This window comes from Arachis hypogaea, chromosome 13 (genome assembly GCF_003086295.3).
Source record: "Arachis hypogaea cultivar Tifrunner chromosome 13, arahy.Tifrunner.gnm2.J5K5, whole genome shotgun sequence".
Lineage (NCBI taxonomy): Eukaryota > Viridiplantae > Streptophyta > Magnoliopsida > Fabales > Fabaceae > Arachis > Arachis hypogaea.
In genome coordinates, this window is record NC_092048.1 from 113,228,843 (window position 1) to 113,234,037 (window position 5,195).

A 5,195-nucleotide genomic window follows, 5' to 3' on the forward strand; every position below is an offset into this window, starting at 1 on the left:
GAACACGAGATAAATCATAAAATAGTGGTTTATCAGTCCTCGAGCAAAATAAGATAAAAGGGAGTAGAAGAAGAATGATGCAATTAAATTTGAAAACTTATTACTGTATACAAGAAAAATTAAAAAGAGTTGAAAAGAATTGAAAAAGAATTAAAAAGAATTGGAAAGATTATTAATTTTTGAAAATAGAAATTGAAAGATGAACGTTTAAAATATGTTAATGCAAAAAATTATGAATTAAAACATGAAAAATTGAAAAAAATTCTAATTGGAAACAAAATTACCTTCCTTGTGTCATCCTGGCGTTTAACGCCCACTTGACTTCCTCTTTGGGTGTTTAACGCCCAACTAGATACCCTGACTGGCGTTAAACGCCAGGAATCCTTCTTTACTGGGCGTTTTTCTGAACGCCCAGAATGCTGCCTGCATGGGCATTAAACGCCCATTCTGCTATCCTTACTGGCGTTTAAACGCCAGTAAGCCTATCCTCCAGGGTGTGTTATTTTTTATGCTGTTTTTGATTCCGCTTTAATTCTGCAGCTGTTTTTGTGACTCCACATGATCATCAACCTAAAGAAAACATAACATGGTAATGGAAACAAATGTCTATATAAAAAAAATATAATTAAATAACATTGGGTTGCTTCCCAATAAGCGCTTCTTTAATGTCAATAGCTTGACAGTGAGCTCTTAAAGAGCTTCACAGAGACTCAGAGCTTGATGGTGGCCTCCCAACACCAAACTTAAAGTTTGAATGTGGGGGCTCTGCTTGACTCTGTATTGAGAGAAGCTTTTCATGCTTCCTCTCCATGGTTACAGAGGAAGATCCTTGAGCCTTAAACACAAGGTAGTCCTCATTCAATTGAAGGACTAACTCTCCTTTGTCCACATTAATCACAGCCCTTGTTGTGGCTAGGAAGGGTCTTCCAAGGATGATGGATTCATCCTCATCCTTCCCAGTGTCTAGGATTATGAAGTCAGCAGGGATGTAAAGGCCTTCAACCTTCACTAAGACATCCTCTACAAGTCCATAAGCCTGTTTCATTGATTTGTCTGTCATCTCTAGTGAGATTCTTGCAGCTTGTACCTCAAAGATCCCTAGTTTCTCCATTACAGAGAGTGGCATGAGGTTTATACCTGACCCCAGGTTACACAGAGCCTTCTCATAGGTCATGGTGCCTATGGTACAAGGTATTAAGAACCTTCCGGGATCCGGTTTCTTCTGAGGTAATTTCTGCTAAACCAAGGCATTCAGTTCATTGATGAGCAATGGAGGTTCATCCTCCCAAGTCTCATTACCAAATAACTTGTCATTCAGCTTCATGATTGCTCCTAGATACCGAGCAACTTACTCTTCAACAATATCTTCATCATCTTCAGAGGAAGAATACTCATCAGAGCTCATGAATGGCAACAGTAAGTTCAGTGGAATCTCTCTGGTCTCTGTATGAGCCTCAGATTCCTTTGGTTCCTCATTAGGAAACTCCTTAGTGGTCATTGGACGTCCATTGAGGTCTTCCTCACTGGAAATCACTGCCTCTTCCTCCTCTATAGGTTCGGTCACTTTGGATATATTGATGGCCTTGCACTCTCTCTTTGGATTCTCTTCTATATTGCTTGGGAGAGTACTATGAGGAGTTTCAGTAACTCTTTTACTCAGCTGATCCACTTGTGCCTCCAAATTTCTGATGGAGGACCTTGTTTCAGTCATGAAACTGAGAGTGGTCTTAGATAGATCAGAGACTATGGTTGCTAAGTCAGAGCGGTGATGAACGGATTTTTGACGGTTTAGAAATTCACTAATGAAACCTCGTTGTAAAGTATAGTTTCTAAACCAAGCAATAATCCTTTCATACAAAAAGTTGTTTGTCACTAGTACAAACCCCTAAAATTTATAAACCAAAGTATTGGACCTCGGGTCGTTCTCCCTAGGAATTGTAATGAAGTGTCTTGTTATCGGTTGTGAGTTATATTTGGGGTTTTTAGGATTTTTAGACAAGAATTATAAATGGCAAGAAAAGTAAACTAACAACTATAAAAGGCTCTTGGTAAGGTGTGAGAACTAGAAGTCCTATCCTAGTTATCCTTCTCAATTGTGATGAGAATTGTTCATTGCTACCACTTAGTTAACCCTTACTAAATAAAGGAAAGTCAAGTGGATGAATTGACTTGAGCCACAAGTTCTAGCCAACTCCCAAGGAAAGACTAGCTTTAGTGCACTCCAAACCAATTAGCAATCTCTCCAATTATCAATCAACAAAGGAATTAGATAACTCAAGTGTCACTAATTACTCAACCTAGGCCAAGAGGAACAAAATCTACACTAAAACTAAAAGAGACATTTCAACAAACACATAAAGTGCAATAGAAGTAAACATTATTAAATGCAAGAGTTAAAGGAATCTACAACTACAAAAGCAAGAGATCAACAATAGAAAAGCAAAGAAGACACATTTATTATGAATTACCTCTTATTGAATTGGAAGAATGTAGAAGGAACAATACTAGATCTACAACAAAATATAAGAACAACATAAAGGAAATTACAACAAAAGAATGGAAGAAGATTGAATGTAGAAACAAAGAATTGAGAGATAGAAGTGGAAGAAAGCAAAGATTAAAACCTAGATCTAAGAACTAAACCTAATCCTAATCCTAATTCTAGAGAGAAGAGAGAGCTTCTCTCTCTAGAAACTTACTCTAAACTAATCCTAATGAGTGTGTATGATTGGAATCCCCCTTGCTCTTCAATCCTTGGCTTTAAATAGCATCTTTGGCGCCAAAGTTGGTTGGGATTGGGCCCCACAACCCTTGAGAATTCGTTGGTCACGTTTTCATTAAAAAATCATAAACCAGCACCGACGCGTATGCGCACAGCACGCGTACGCGTCCATGGGGTGATTCGCAGGTGCGTGCAAGCGCCAAGTGCGCGCGCGCGTCCATGGGCGAGTTCAACTTCTTTTACTTTTCATGATTTCTCCACTTTGCATGCTTTCCTCTTCACTCCTTTGATCCATTCCTAGCCTTTTCAATTTGAAATCACTAACAAACATATCAAGGCATCTAGTGGAATCAAAGGGAGATTAAAACCATCAAATTAAGGGTCTAAAAGCATGTTTTCACATCTAAGCACAAATAAGGAGACAATCACAAAACCATGCTATTTCATTGAATAAATGTGGGTAAAAGGTGATAAAATCTTTTAAAATCAATACAGGATAAACTGTCAAAACGGGGTTTATCAACCGGCTCTGCTTAGAATTCTCTATCTGTTGCTGAGAAGATGATGAAAAAGGCTTGCTATTGCTAAACCTATTTCTCCCACCATTATTATTATTGAAGCCTTGTTGAGGCTTTTGTTGATCCTTCCATGAGAAATTTGAATGATTTCTCCATGAAGGATTGTAGGTGTTTCCATAGGATTCTCCCATGTAATTCACCTCTTCCATTGTAGGATTCTCAGGGTCATAAGCTTCTCCTTCAGAGGAAGCTTCTTTAGTACTGCCGGATGCAGTTTACATTCCAGTCAGATTCTGAGAAATCATATTAAGTTGCTGAGTCAATATTTTATTCTGAGCCAATATGGCATTCAGAGTATCAATCTCAAGAACTCCTTTCTTCTGAGTCATCCCATTATTCACAGGATTTCTTTCAGAAGTGTACATGAATTGGTTATTTGCAACCATCTCAATGAGTTTCTGGGCTTCTACAGGGGTTTTCTTTAGATGAAGAGATCCACCAGTAGAGTGGTCCAATGACATCTTGGACAATTCAGACAGACCATCATAGAATATACCTAAGATGCTCCATTCTGAAAGCATGTCAGAAGGACACCTTCTGATCAATTACTTGTATCTTTCCCAAGCTTCATAAAGGGATTCACCTTCCTTCTGTCTGAAGGTTTGGACTTTTACTCTAAGCTTGCTCATCTTTTGAGGTGGAAAGAATTTGGCCAAGAAAGCATTGACCAACTTTTCCCAAGAGTTCAGGCTTTCTTTAGGTTGTGAGTCCAACCATATCCTAGCTCTGTCTCTTACAGCAAAGGGGAAAAGCAGAAGTCTGTAGACCTCGGGATTAACCCCATTGGTCTTAACAGTGTCACAGATTTGCAAGAATTCAGCTAAGAACTGATGAGGATCTTCTAGTGGAAGTCCATGAAACTTGCAATTCTGCTGCATTAGAGAAACTAATTGAGGCTTAAGCTCAAAGTTGTCTGCTCCAATTGCAGGAATTGAGATGCTTCTTCCATAGAAGTTGGAAGTTGGTGCAGTAAAGTCACCAAGCATCTTCCTTGCATCTCCACCATTGTTCTCAGGTTCGGCTGCCATGTCTGCTTCTTTTTCAAAATTTTCTGTAAGATCCTCTCTGGAGTGTTGTGCTTTAGCTTCTCTTAGCTTCCTCTTCAGAGTCCTTTCAGGTTCAGGATCAGCTTCAACAAGAATGTCCTTATCCTTGTTCCTGCTCATATGAAAAAGAAGAGAACAAAGAGAGTAGTGGAATCCTCTATGTCATAGTATAGAGATTCCTTTATGTGAGTATAAGAATAGAAGAATGAGAAGAATGAGAAGAGAGAGGAGATGAGTAATTCGAACAGAGAGAAGAGAGAGGGGTTCGAATTATGAGTAGAAGGGAAGTGTTAGTAATTAAATAAAATAAATAGAAAGAGATGAGAGAGAGTATTCGAAAATTTTTTTTAGTAAAATAAAAGAAAAATATTTGTTTTTATTTTAATTATTTAGTTAGTGTTCAAAAATATTAAAAGAAATAAAATAAAATTAGAATTTAAAACAATTAGTTAATTAAAAAGAATTTTGAAAAAGTGGTTAGTGATTTTCGAAAAGTGGAAAAGTAGTTAGGTGGTTTTGAAAAAGATAAGAAATAGTGAACTTTTTAAAATTAAAACAAACAAGTCAAGTAGTTAGTTGAAAAAGATTTGAAAATAAATTTTGAAAAGATATGATTGAAATTTATTTTGAAAAAGAATTAAAAAAGAAATTAAAAAGATTTGATTTTTAAAATTAAAGTTGATGACTTGACTAACAAGAAACTAAAAGATATGATTCTAGAATTTAGAGATTGAATCTTTCTTAACAAGAAAGTAACAAACTTGAAATTTTTGAATCAAAACATTAATTGTTAGCAAGGATTTTTGAAAATATGAAATAAAACTAAGAAAAAGATTTTGAAAAATTAGT

At 36.7% G+C, this 5,195-nt stretch overlaps 1 non-coding gene across 1 annotated transcript; it reads left to right on the forward strand.

Moving 5' to 3' along the window:
• The first annotated feature begins 3,815 nt into the window (after window positions 1-3,815).
• On the forward strand, window positions 3,816-3,923 carry LOC112739167 (small nucleolar RNA R71). Its single transcript, XR_003170105.1, has one exon. It is a non-coding gene; the product is annotated as a small nucleolar RNA R71 (small nucleolar RNA).
• The last annotated feature ends 1,272 nt before the right edge of the window (window positions 3,924-5,195 follow it).